The sequence below is a fragment of the Pongo abelii genome, chromosome 3 (assembly GCF_028885655.2).
Source record: "Pongo abelii isolate AG06213 chromosome 3, NHGRI_mPonAbe1-v2.0_pri, whole genome shotgun sequence".
Taxonomy (NCBI): domain Eukaryota; kingdom Metazoa; phylum Chordata; class Mammalia; order Primates; family Hominidae; genus Pongo; species Pongo abelii.
In genome coordinates, this window is record NC_071988.2 from 101,353,847 (window position 1) to 101,368,105 (window position 14,259).

The 14,259-nt window shown below is 36.4% G+C and overlaps 1 long non-coding RNA gene across 1 annotated transcript in view; it reads right to left on the bottom strand.

Annotated features, from left to right (window-relative positions):
• Positions 1-14,061, bottom strand: part of LOC134761288 (uncharacterized) — a 59,512-nt gene extending 45,451 nt beyond the window's left edge. The window contains exon 1 of the long non-coding RNA XR_010139735.1: positions 13,973-14,061. This is a non-coding gene — a long non-coding RNA (uncharacterized LOC134761288). The remainder of the gene's footprint in view (positions 1-13,972) is intronic.
• Between the last annotated feature and the right edge of the window lie 198 nt (positions 14,062-14,259).

Sequence of the window (14,259 nt, forward strand, 5' to 3'; positions counted from 1 at the left end):
TTCAAATTTTCACACAACTTTTTCTTTTTGATATGTTATTATGAATTCATAGGCTTTCACACAATGTATGTCAATTAATAATTATTATTGTGATTTGATGCTCAATTTTTAATAAACAGTAGACTTTTCATTAAATAGCTCCTTTATCTTTTCAGGCTTTATCCCCTGACATTTGTAAAAACATCTTTTCTCTCTGGTAAAAACTGTATGTTTCAGACATATTGCTTCAAATCCTAACTTCTTCCTGCTTCAAGTCATTGAAACAGCTACCCTCTAAGGAGTCATGATTCTCTTCAGTGAAAAACAGCATCAGAAAAAAAAATTCTGGGCATTAGTGGTACACACATTTGTGTTGTTGTAAGAGAGAGGGCTAATAATTGTTAATTTTAGAAAAAGATACGAAAGAGTTTACCTTTTTAAGACCAAGTTTCAAGTTGATTTTCCTAATCTAATATGTTTAATATTACGTTGTTTTATTTTACTTTTTAAAAATGAGTTTTTGCAGACTACTAACAATTTCTAGTACATGAAAGGCAACCAGGTGAGTAAAGCTCACCATTCATAATTTCCTAATGAGGAAATGAAGAACTTCCTGATTTAGTCCAAGCAACTCACGTCAACAGAATAGTAAAACTCATTTCAGTTCAGTAAACATTATTGAGCAATCTTTGTGTGCACCCTCAACATTTCTCAAAATGTGCATTCCTGTGATTTTTTTTTTTCTCTATGATTTAGCAGCTTCTCAGTGATAAAGTGCAAAGGCTTTTCACTCATGCCTGTTTAAAACTGCTTTTAGGTAAAGAAAGAAAAATCTGTCTGGAATGTCTCCAAACTCATCAACCATTGTTAGTATTTGGGAAGCACATCCACCATCTCTAACACTTCTCCTAAATACAGACAAATATCTTTACTTTTATAATTTCTACCATTTCCTCTACCAACCACTATCCCCCTACTCTTTCTACATTTTAAAGGGTAAACATTGTTATATACACAGAAGATAGAATGAACCACATATGCAGTGACATGCATGTGTGAGTGTGTGTGTTTATATGTATAGTTGGGTAATGTTTTTTGCATACCTTCTGTGGCAAACGTTGTTATTTGGCTGAGCCAACATTCACTCCTGTCCTCATTTGCTCTTGCTGCTTCACATGGTAGCAGGTAGGAAAACTAAATTCTCACTTGAATGATCACCAGCACAATTAGGCCATGTGACATCATCTGGACAATGAGATAAGAGCTGCTAAATCTACTTGCAATTGAATCTTTATTTTAGAATATTTTTCTGGAGGAAACCAAAGTAAGGCAACAATGGAAAGGTGATAGCTTTTGTAGTACTCTAGCAACACAAAAAGCCTTACTTATGGTGAATTGGGATGAACTACAGGTGAAAGAGGATATGTGGTATGTGCAGCATCTCAAGGGTTTGAGAGTAAAGGAAACAATAAGATCTGTGGAGGTGTTTGTGTGTTCTTGTGCGATAAAAGTGGCAAAGGAAGATAAGATAAGAGTAAATCAAAAAGTCAGATCACTCAGCTATCAACTCAGAACACAGTGTGGAAACCATTGGTCTGGTGTGACAGTACTTAAAGAGACCCTTATCTCCAGCAGCCAGAGGACAGACTCTGCTAAAATTAGGCTATGGATTTTACTGGGAAAGTAAAAGTTACAAATAAGGCTAACTGTACAATCCATTAGCAATTCCCTATGTTACAGTCCTGGCCCTGACAAGAAAAATAGAAAACTAAAATTTAAAATCAGAATATCTGAGTATATACACATGAATATATTAAACCACTAAATCTCCCGAAACTTTTTAGTTAGCAGAAGCAGCTTTCGGCTCTTGGGCAGAGAACAGCCTTTCCTTACCTGGAGACCATGAAAAGGCCTCATCTGAGGCAGGTGCCCCACAAGATGATATCTGACTTTCTGAAGATCTGCTCCCATTTCTGCTCATGGCTTCTAGGTAAGTGTTTCTCAAACTGTAACATGGATCTGTATCACCCGGAAAGCTTGTTAAATCATGGATTACTGAGTCCCCATCCCTAGATTTTCTGATTCAGTAGGCTTGGGATGGGACTTGGAATTTGCATTTCTAACAAATTCCCAGACAGTACTCCTGGTCCAGAGACTGTGCTTTGAGAACCACTGCCTTAGATCAACAATCAGGAATAACTTTCAACCTAACCCTGACTAGGGAAGTACTATATCTGGTATAAAAGAAAAAGATTATTTACCCCCAAAACCACAGAAGCTGAGGCTGGGTGTGGTGGCTCACGCCTGTAATCCCAGCACTTTGGGAGGCTGAAGTGGGTGGATCACGAGGTCAGGAGTTCGAGTCCAGTCTGGCCAACATGGTGAAATCCCGTCTCTACTAAAAATACAAAAAATTAGCTGGGTGTGGTGGTGTGCACCTCTAATCCCAGCTACTCAGGAGGCTGAGGCAGGAGAATTGCATGAACTCAGGAGGAGAAGGTTGCAGTGAGCCAAGATTGTGCCATTGCACTCCAGCCCATGGGACAGTGTGAGACTCCATCTCAAAAAAAAAAACCATAGAAGCTGACAAACTTGTATTCAGATCATGACCAAAAATGAATCTGTGGGCATAGAGTAGCAAGGGGCAGATATAAAGCTGTTTAAGAGAGTGTGTTGATCTACAGACACTCTTCCATGATCAGGACCCTGGGAGCAAAGATGCTTTGAGCCAATCTTATCTTGCTGCTGGGATAGTCCTTGAAACATGAAGATGATAATGGCCTATAATAAATGAGGTAGAATTGCTAGAATTGCCTTGGTAGAGTATTGATGATGGGGCCAAAATCTCATATTATTATATATGACAAGAGAACCCACCAGTCATATTCCACAGGAGGGCTAAGAGGATACTTCCTTTATTAAAGCACATCATAATTTATTTAGTAATGCACTCTTTGTTGGCTTTCTTTCCTTCCTCGTCTCACTCCCCCACTCCCTTACCAGTGTTCCACAGATTATCCCCCAGATAAGCTACTTGCACTCAAATGTTTGTTTCAAGGGAGGAATACATATTAAGATATACAAGTAAGCAGAGAGGAAAATAAAAAGTTTATTTCCTTTCTCATTTAGGATTCTGGCATGATCATCACCTGCATTGCCTGTCATTAACAAAGGATGTCCAGGAGATTAGAATCTGTCATGTGCCCATTAGGCACAAAGAAAAGACCAGGAATAGCACCCACTGAGTCTTTCTCTTGTGAGGTTTGTAAGAGATTTAGAAATTCTTATGTGAAGTAAATGAGTTAAAAGCCAGACGGCCAGCTAAGGGGGATGAGAAATGTGGTGGCATCATTGTTGAAACTGCTGAGGATTGGTAATGCTGCCAAGACTTATGGGGGAGGCAGTTCTGTAAGTGGAGGATCCCTGTTCACTGGCCATGCCAAGAGACCCCACCACAAGTTTCATCAGATGCAGACTTTGGCAGGTGATTCCAGAAGGGTACCTAGTTGACTATGAGGGACAAAGAACATTTCCCAGAAGGCAGGGAGAACCTAAAGCCCATCTGAGATCAAGCCCACTGCTCCTATGACCGAGAAGACCTATATGCCCTCTTGAATTCAGATGTTATCTTTCAAGCAGAATAGAAGAAGGAATTCTCAAAGAAAGCTGTACTTTGAGATGTCTGAGTAGTTATATTTGATAGGACTGTTTTAAGCCAGAAAAGACTGAGATAATTTTAACTGGAAGTTTAAATTCTGCCACTGCACAATCCATACCATCCAGCACAGGGGGCTCCAGAAGAAGTTTTTACATGAATATCACCTCCACTATATACAGATTTAATGTGTTCAAAGAAAGAAGTGTACCCACGCTTTTCTTCGCTTGTTATGGGAAAAATGCTTTTGATAAGTAATTTATTTTAAAATGTAGCCCTTGAATATTCCAAGAAGTTCATGTGTACACAGAGACTTTCCAGAGATGTAGAGAAAGAAAAAGGCAAGGGCATCAGCACAGCAGGTTGCATAGACAAAAAAGTCCTTGGGACGCAGCCAGCTGCACTGACCTGAGACCAGGAAAGAAGTGGGGCCATGAGCTAGAGGATTCCAAACTTCAGGAAACCTGAAAGCAGGCCAAAAATGGATAACAACCTTCTCTGTCCCTTTTCCTCTCTCTGGAAACTCTTGTCCTCCCATTCAATTCTCGTGTATCTATCCTATGCCTTCTCTTACCAATTCAGCCACTCTGAACCAAAATATTATTAAGAAAGATAATCCCACATAAAAGGCAACTCTAGATACTTTAGGCCTAAAGAAATTTGTTTAAGACAAAAAAGTAATGTATATTGAAATCATTAAAATATATTGAATTAAATATTACAAAATGGGTCCTGATACAGCAACCAGAAAAAGCAATGTGAGGATCTCAGAGGTTAACTTGCTCACACAACTGTGAGAATGAGCTTCAAATCCATGTCAGTGTTACAACGCCTTGAATCACAACTCTATAGAGGACTTTACAAAGTGTATATAAAAAATGGTATTGTTATCAGAAATCTAAAACAGAAAAGATAATACCATACATAAAATTTCCTTTACAGGTGGAATCTGATCATTAGTATGGGGAAAGGAAGAATGAGGATTAGGCCATCCATATGGCTGTGAAGTAAAGGAAATGTTGGTAATGAGGGAATCAAGGGGTATCACTAAACCCTCTGTCAAGGAAAGTAGCAAAGTAAAATAATTAAAGCCCGACTTTGATACCAGATAGGTTGGATTTTAATCTTTGCTCTGTCACCTGCTACCTGTGCAATCTTGAGCAATTTATTTAACCTTTCTGAGAATGAACTGAATGTTGTAAAGATTAGCTGAGATCATATAAAGTTTCAGGAACATCATAGATACCCAGTAATTACTAATCTTTTCACTCCATTCAAACCAGTCCCCTCATCTAAGAGAAGGAGAAGTGGAACATAAGGTAAATTAGACTAAATATACAGGGAAAAAGCTAGAAATCCAGAGAAAAGCACAGAAAGAAGATAAAAAGTCAAAACACTTTGCAGAAGGTGCCTTGATTTTCTAGCACATACATTCTGATAAATCAGAATATTTTTATATTTGTGTATTTTTATTTCTAATCTAAGATTCCAGGTATTTTCATCATTATGACACCTATCAGGTCATTCCCAGCCTCCTCAAAATCCTCTGGAGTGGCTGGGCGCGGTGGCTCAAGCCTGTAATCCCAGCACTTTGGGAGGCCGAGGCGGGCAGATCACCTGAGGTCAGGAGTTCAAGACCAGCCTGGCCACCATGGTGAAACCCCATCTCTACTAAAAATACAAAAATTTGCTGGACATGGTGCTGCGTGCTTGTAGTCCCAGCTACTTGGGAGGCTGGGGCAGGAGAATCGCTTGAACCCGGGAGGCGGAGGTTGCAGTGAGCTGAAATCATACCACTGCACTCCAGCCTGGGTGACAAGAGCGAGGCTCTGTCTCAAAAAAAAAAAAAAAAAGAAAAGAAAAGAAAAAAAAATCCTCTGGGGTCCATCTGAGATCAGGGCCAAACTGAAAAATTTGCTAAAATGATTATCCCAGACCCTATGCCCAGAGGTTCTCATTTAAAATATCCTACTGCATGTTTACAAAAGAGGCTAATATTTTGAGATAACAGGTTTCTCTCCCCATTTCTCACCCCTATTACTTAGTTTTCTTGTTGCTTTTCCCCTATTCAGTCAGAAGCAGCATTACTTTGAGGTACAAAAAGAACAAGAACCTAATTATTACTTTTTAATATACCTTTAAATTCCACGAAGTCTACAGCTTTGAAAGAAGGAAAAATGCTTATTTTGAACAACAAAACCAAGGATTATTCATAAACAATAGGTTCAGGGATGAGCTAGATACACCCATTCTCCACCTACCCTTAACCCTGACAAGGAAAAGGAGCCTAACAGAGAGAGAATAGAATTCAGTGTGATTGTAGAATTCCTGACAAGTAAAGATGAAAAGGAAAAAAAAAAAAAAAAACAACCTCCAAAGCTTAGGTACAACCTCAGGAAACAAGGCTGGAGTAGAAATTTGAATCTGAATTGAGAATAATCCTTAATTTCCAGGTTTAACTTAATGTGGGTAGATTAATTTTTCTGTCATCAATTGGGAACAGTGGCTCTAAGCAGAAATTAAATTCAATTACATGACAACTTTATAAAAGTTATACTTTTCCACATATTTAAAAAATGGTACTATCTACTATAATTTAAAAGTTTCCTAAGTACTTTTGATACAAGTAGTGTGCAAAACACACTGAGAAGTACTGTGAACTTTACTGAGTAGTTCTAGATTCCCTCAGCACAGACCTCAAGCCTTTCTATAAAATAAGAATAATGGTATCTACTTCATACGGTTAAGGTAAAGATTTAATGAAATTATGTGTATTACTTGGTACATAGTAAGTTATCAATAATTATTAGCAGGAAAATATTTCTTATCCCTTCCTGATATTTTCTTCCATATTGGAGAGACCTTAATTAGCACAACTGCTGGCATCTTTTATACAACTTTATCATCTGTCCCAGGAAGTGGAATGACTTATCTGATTGGTAGATTTTGGAAAAATAAACAAGAGTTTTGTCAGCTCAGTTTCTTCCTCCTTCCTACTGGGAAACTATTGCTAGTGGCCTTTTACTGGGAGTTTCAGACCGTAAACTCTGTCTCTGGAGGAGTAATTAATATGATGAAGCTTCTCCTGGTCCAGGATTATCTGTCCTTGGGCAACTCTACTTACCCTGTGTTCAGTTGGCAGGCTTCTTTAGCCCTCACACCACCTAACTTACCTTCTCTAGGCAACAAAGGTGCCATTTTGGCTTACAGCTGGCATTCCTTTTTATTATGTATCAGTTTGTTTTAAAATTATGTAGTCAAGAAGACTGTTATTTAGTTAGTTCCTAAGGAATCCGAGCACTTATTTTAGATGGGTAAGTAATATCTATATAATTTACAAAAAATAAACCCTTGGTTTTTATGTACTCTTAGATCAGAAATTTTATGTAAAGAAATATTTGAAAGAGTATAGAAATATATCTGCATAATATTTTCATAATATTTATGCAAAACAAGTTTCATTATTGAAAAAAGGTAAATATGCGATAATAGGTCATTAGTTTAAATATGGCACATCTATAATATGGAATACTATGCAGAAATTAAAAATGATATTGTAGACTTCCAATGTTGACCAGATGAAATAATTCAAATCAGATTTACTCTCCCACTTTAAACATGAAAAACATGAATAAATATATGAAATATATGAAAAAAATACTTTTCAGACATGAGACAGCAGGCCAAACAGGACTGTGATCTCTGAAAGTTGGGAAACAAACAAACTGAACCCTACATTTGCACTAGCTTACAACTTGCAGAAAGTTTACAGGCCACAGTCGAGGAAGAGCCAGAGACCAGTAGCATTGCTGAGCTGAGGAAGCAGAGATTGGAATTCATAAGAATTCATGTATTTGAAGGGCACAAATCTTAGGAGTAGTACAAATAGCAAGTATGACTATGAAATCATAGATGATGTTCTATGCATCTAACCTGTCGAAAATAAAAAAGTAATTTCAATTAGCTATGATAAATAAATATTCTATTCTCTTTACTAAAAACAATCCTACAACATTTTTGTCACAAGAGAGGCAATCAAAGTGTATGCAACAGAGGCTGAGACAGGAGAATCTCTTGAACCTGGGAGGCTGAGGTTGCAGTGAGCCAAGATCCTGCCACTGCACTCCAGACTGGGTGATACAGTGAGACTCTGTCTCAAAAAGAAAAACAAAAGTGTGCAACAAAAAAGGACGAAGAAAATATTATAGAGATGCCAGATATTGATTTAAAACTCATGTTGCTTCTATTTTTCTGGATTTTATAATGTTTGTAATAATTGCCAGCTTTTCCATTTCTTTAGTTTTTATAATTTACTTTCTCCTTATAAATAAATATTTACTATTCTGCCTACATTTCTATTCCTAATTTTGTATGTTTGTTCTTAATGAAGATCTCCAAAATTCTATAAGCTTCAGGTCCCATAAAACCTGGATCCTCTCTAGACATAAATGTTAAGGTCTACTTAAAGAATGTCTTATTGTGTACCACTGAAATATGAAGCACACTTAGGAGATAATTAAATTTATTAATGCAACAGTCCATGTGCTTCCTTCCAACAGAATAGTTCTGAATTATCAATGAGATCATCGATGGGAAAGCACTCTGTAAAGTATGAAGTGCTGTATCAATGCAAACTATTATCTTTATTATCCTTTTAAATACAACCAGCTGAAGTTCTCAACATTTGTTTGATAATTCTTTAGTGATGTTCCACTAAGTGCATGGCACTTCAGGGGCTGTGGAGGGTATAAAGATGAAATACATCCAATACTTGCCTTCAGGGAGTTCATTGTTTCCAGGATGAAAATACTGTACTGAACACAGAATTAAAAGAGAAACTCTATGTCAGTGAATTTCAAACTTTTTTTTGTTACAATTCACATTTTAAAGTGGAGATCATGGCCCAATAAAAACACATACATGCACACTTACGAACACACATATTCATATACCCACTAAAAGTTTCACAAAAAAATTACATTTACTACATACTATAATACTTTTCTGTAGTTTTCTATTCTATTTTACTTCAATCTTTAAAATGCTGATCACAAGTTTTTAAATAGATTTTATAACCTCCTAATCAATCACAAGCTACCATTTGAGAAATACTGTTCTAGATGATAATTTTGTCCTGCTGGGTATATGGACTTAAAAATCCATGAACATAAACTCAGTGAAAATCTCCATTAGCTCTAATAAAATTTGAAGTCTACTGGGTGAAAAACTAAAGACATTGAAGTCCTACAGAACCCTTTGCCAATTATTCATATATATTTTATTAGATCAGAGACATCAGCTGTCCTTCTATATACATACATACACACATATGTGAGAGCACACACACATATGCTCTCACACGCCTTCTCTCCCTGTATCTATATGTTAAATTTGATTGCTTTTGCACAGTGACAACTGCAGTGAAAGCTCCCTGCAGGGAATCACAGGAGTCTGAGTGAAAGGGTTATTTTAGTGGTTCTTCACTATTCGAGAATTACATTGAGGCACAAGAGCTTTCTGACAGGACTTGGCAAGCTTTGCATTGTAGTCAAGATTGTTTATTCTGTTGGCAGATTTGTCATAAAGGGGTTTGGTTCTTTTCTAAAGTATGTTGTGGAAATATGTATTTATAAGTATTCCATAAAATATTTTATATTTATTTTATAGAATGGATATATAGAAATGCTTTCTTAAGTCCTTATTGGCAACATTTGTACATGAGTTTTTATGTATGTGCCATTATAATGGTAAACATTTACTTAGAAAATGCATCATGTTGATGGAATAATGCTGAGATCCTACCTCCTCACCACAGAACTTACCTGTATTTAAAATTTACTTCCCATCATCAACTCTATGTGTGTTCAGAAGAAGATGATTTACAAGAAAAGATACAGTCACAATAAAAAGAAAATATGGTTTAAAATAAAATATTAATAATTTTGTATTCTAGTTGATAAAATGTTTACTCAATGTATTTCTCTCTTTGCATATGAATGAGCAATTATAGCATTGCCCTTCTTTGTATTTTGCTCTTCATCAGAATTCACCAGAAGATTCACTCCCTTTGGCCATTTCAAGCATGGGCAAAACTAGGTTGGAGTAAGGGCCATGACCCAACAACTTTGGGGCATCCAAGAAATGTCCCTGGTATAACTCCTGGAGTCATGCACAATAGCTTGTGCTAGTTGCTTATAAACCCTCAGCTGGTTTAGCCATGCTACAGTGCCATGGAGACTAGCTACAGAAACATTTAGTGAGGTGGTCATCAGGAGGTGAATAGGATGAAGGGATAAGGAGGTGGGGGAAATTAGAAATATGTGATAACCTGTTGTTGATTGAACAATAATTTTCTTGCTGTTAAATTGGTAGTACTGCACTTCCCAATCTCCAAAATCTCTATTTTTTCAGTTCATCGGCCAAGTTCATTTTTGCTGTAGCCCACTGTTTCCATAAGTTCTGTTTTTCTGTGTCCTAGTCTTTCCGATATGACTCTTTCAGATCTTCTAAGTCTGCTAAATGCTGTTTCTTCCAATTGAAATGTCTTCCCTTACTCTCCAAAAAAACAGGCTCCTATTCATCTCTCAAGATCATGCTTAGATATGTGTCCCTCTGTGAAGCCTCTTCTGACCAAGTCCAGTAGAACGAATCACTCTTTTTCTCATACCATGATTAAAATGAGTCTTGCATAGTATTTCGGTCTTTTCTTCCTCTTCTACTAGATTACAAGCTTCTTGAGAGTTGAATCTGTGTTACGTTTTTATTCTATCCTCAGTGCCTCTTATAGAAGCTGGTTCTAGGGTACTGAATTGATTTGTTGATTAATTAATCTATTGATTAATGTGTCTGTCTTGGATTCTCTGCTGTTCTTGAGACCCCTACTTTATTCTGAAGCACTTTTTTCTATTCTTTCTGAATTTTCAAAAATGTATTTATTAAAAGTTCATGAGAGTAGCTTGTACCTATTTTGAAGTCTGCCTTCTTTACTAAAAATTTAAGCTATATCATGACCCAGTCTCACTTGAGAATTGTTACCATCAATGGTGGATGATACCACTCTCTGGAGTATGTCTGTATTACTTTGTTTCTTTCTAACGATCAGAGATAAGCTATTTTGAAAGCTTTTGTCTTGACTATTACTTTTTTTTCTGAAAGATTTTGCAATTAGAACAGATAATCTAAAATGACATGGGTTTATAAATAAAATCAGGACAGCAATTTGTTACTGTTTCTGCTGAATTTGAGAATGCTTTCCCCTCTAAGCCAGACATGTTCTCTGTCCAAAGATGAAAAATTTTAAGTGTCAATAGTCCCTAAGTTGTCATCATGATTTCTCAGTAATTGCTAATTCTCTGTAGGTTTTTTCCTGTCTACTATACCTGGGAGAAAAGTATTCTTCACTTATTATTACTTATTATTTTTTCCAGGCAGCATTTGCAAGTATTCCACCTGTGATGAAACTCAATTGTAACTTCCTTTTGTCTTGCCTAGAATTCAGAGACATGATTTTTTCCTATTTTATGTGTGGATCTAAACATATCAAAAGACTAATATGATATAATTTCAAAACAAAAGGAGCTTTTATAAAGGAATTTTATTTATTTATTTTTTCAATTTAGTGACAGAACATTACAGAAAAGAGAGCAGCAAACTTAGGCCATCTTTTTTAAGAAAAATAGCTGGATTTATCTGTCTTACTGTACCTATGGGAAGGAAATTATTATTACATGATAGCATTCAAGAGATCTCAGGCCCCATTTGGGGATTTTTTCATAAGCTCCCCTATAACATAGCTCCATCTACTTTTCCTATATAAAGGTCAAACCATAGAATCACTCCTTCCAAACAATCGTCACTTATAGGTAAGAAGAGGTTTATCCCCGAACCCCAGTTACTGACAATGAGACTACAGGGCAGGCAACTTTAATAGTTGTTCTAATGCAAGTTTCATTACTATATGTGTATGTATATATATATATATATATATATATATCTTTTTTTTTTTTTTGAGGTGGAGTTTCGCTCTGTTGACCAGGCTGGAGTGCAGTAGTTCAATCTTGGCTCACTGCAGCCTCCACCTCCCAGGTTCAAGCGATTCTCCTGCCTAAGCCTCTCAAGTAGCTGGGATTACAGGCGTGAGCCACCACACCCCGCTAATTTTTGCATTTTTAGTAGAGACAGGGTTTCACCATGTTGGCTAGGCTGGTCTCAAACTCCTGACCTCAGGTGATCCACTCACCTCAGCCTCCCAAAGTGCTGGGATTACAGGCATGAGCCACTGCACCCAGCCTCATCACCTTATATTAGAGTTTCCTGATTCCTGATCTTATTTTCCTCTTTAGAACAACTCTTAACACCCCTTTCATAAGTATTCAGTTCCTCCTCCCAACATTCTGTTACTGTCCTTAACATCTGTTTATAATTATATCTTGGATCTCAGACTAAACCTGGAGATAATTTGCTGACCTTGCCAACTATATTCCTACTCCTCTTCCCAATCCTTCAAATTACTATTGTTGCTGTCACAGAGAATTATTAGGTTGAATATTAGATGGGGAATATTTCAACAATCTTAGCAAGAAATAGCTGGACTGTGGCAGTGGCAGTGGACATAAAAAGTTCACATTTGAGAACCATTTCAGAGTTACAATCAAATAATTTGATAATGGGATGATGAAAAAGGAAGAAGCTGGTAAGCAGAAATGGAAATCAGACTGCGCTTCTAGTTAATAGTTACTGCAGAAACTTGAAAGGAAAAAGTGAGCATGTGCGTATGTGATATCGTGGGAATCCATCAAAACAGCTAAGGATGACTAAATAGTTTGTCTTACATTAGATCATTTTTGACCTATATAGTTTCATTTGTTTCAACCTAAAAGAACTAAACCCAGAAGGAGTCATTCTCATCATTGACCATCTCGTTGGTACATTCACAATTTTCCATCTCCAATATTCCTTCTACATTTTTGTGCATCCTGAAAAACAGTGGTGAGTAGTACGAGCCTCCTTAGATCTCTAAACTACCAGTAAATCTACAGATGCTTTCTTTTTAATAATAAAAATGCTAGATAAGTGCACTTTCACAAAGATTATAGCATATTATCCTCACAGTAATATCCCCAGGGAAGATATTATCCTCATCATACATATGGAAACAAGCTCAAAGAGGTTAAACGGCTTGTCTGATGACAAGTGGAACATAATGACCTCTAAGTACTCTCGCTGTTCTTTCCACTTTGTGTCTACTGCCCATCTATGAAACAGAAAGGAGGAGGTTATTTTCCATCAGCTATGTGCAGTTAGCAGAGAAAACAAAACAAAACAAGGCTGACTTTTATTTCTTACATAATGATTATCTCAAAATTGTGATTTTTTTTACATGGGCCTGAATGCTTGTAGCAGCTTAAAAGTATTAAAATTCTCATTGTTCACCTTTTTAAAAGTAATCATATCCATAAACTTCCTCTTACATTACATCCTATGGAACTTCAGTGTGGGAAAGACCACTGGACACCCTCACAGTAAAGAAACTTCTCCTCTTCTTCTGCCAAAATTTGCCTTTCCTGGTGTTATCTGCTTTCGCCTCGTGACTGCATGTTGTCTAGAGAACATACCCAGTGCATTTTCTTTGTTTCACAGAAGAGGCCTGCAGAAGACTTTGGATTTTATTTTGAAAAATAAATAAATGCCCTTGAAAAAGGATGAATGTATTCCCCTAGGCCTCTTTCATTAATATGAGCTTCCTGAAACATAGAGTTCAGTAGAGAGATTGAAGGTTAGAGTCAGAAGACCATACAGACTTGGAGAGGCCTTAAAAAATAAGAGAGAAAAATGTGGTTTATTAGTTATACTAGTTACAGAATGAACAGCATATTGTATGTGCTGTGTTAGAGGTATGTTATGAATAACAAAAGCCCTGGAGCATTTACATATTTGTTTTCAGCAATCCTGGCAGTTGGATTTCACCATTCTATGCCTCTTTGCCAGAATCACTAAACACTGGTACATATGGCATCTGAAGTACCATATGCCATAGAAAATGTTAGCTGATGCCTATACTTCTATATTATATTTTTATTTCAGATTTTTGCAGTTTGAACAAAGAATAGTAGAAAAAACAAAATATTGGACAAGCAGTAAACAGTAAAGTGAAAAAAATGCCTTCAGAGAAAGCAAATAAAGGAAATGAATCCACCATGAGTTAACATAGCTATATGGTAATGAGTCAAATATGGGAAGTAATTGTTTTGCATGAACGAATTTCCATAGCCTTTCATTCTATTATTTTGGAGCTAAAGGCTGCAGCATGAAGAGTGAAGGCCGACATATTATTTTTACCTTATTCTTTCTGACATTTCTTGCTAGAATCAGAGTCTTCATTTGATTGAAGTTAATTAGCATGAAGGCTATAGTCAGCAACGTATAATATCCTAGTTAAAACAGAAAAATTCAAGTATAAGAAATTATTTTGCAATATTTATTCAGGTTATTAACTGGGATTTTCAGTTAATATGTAGGGTTTTTGTTTTTGTTCTTAAACACAGCAAAACTATAACATTAAAATCAATAATAATTGAATAGCTAGGTTTTTCAAATCAAGCAAAAATTTCATGGCCAACCTTTTA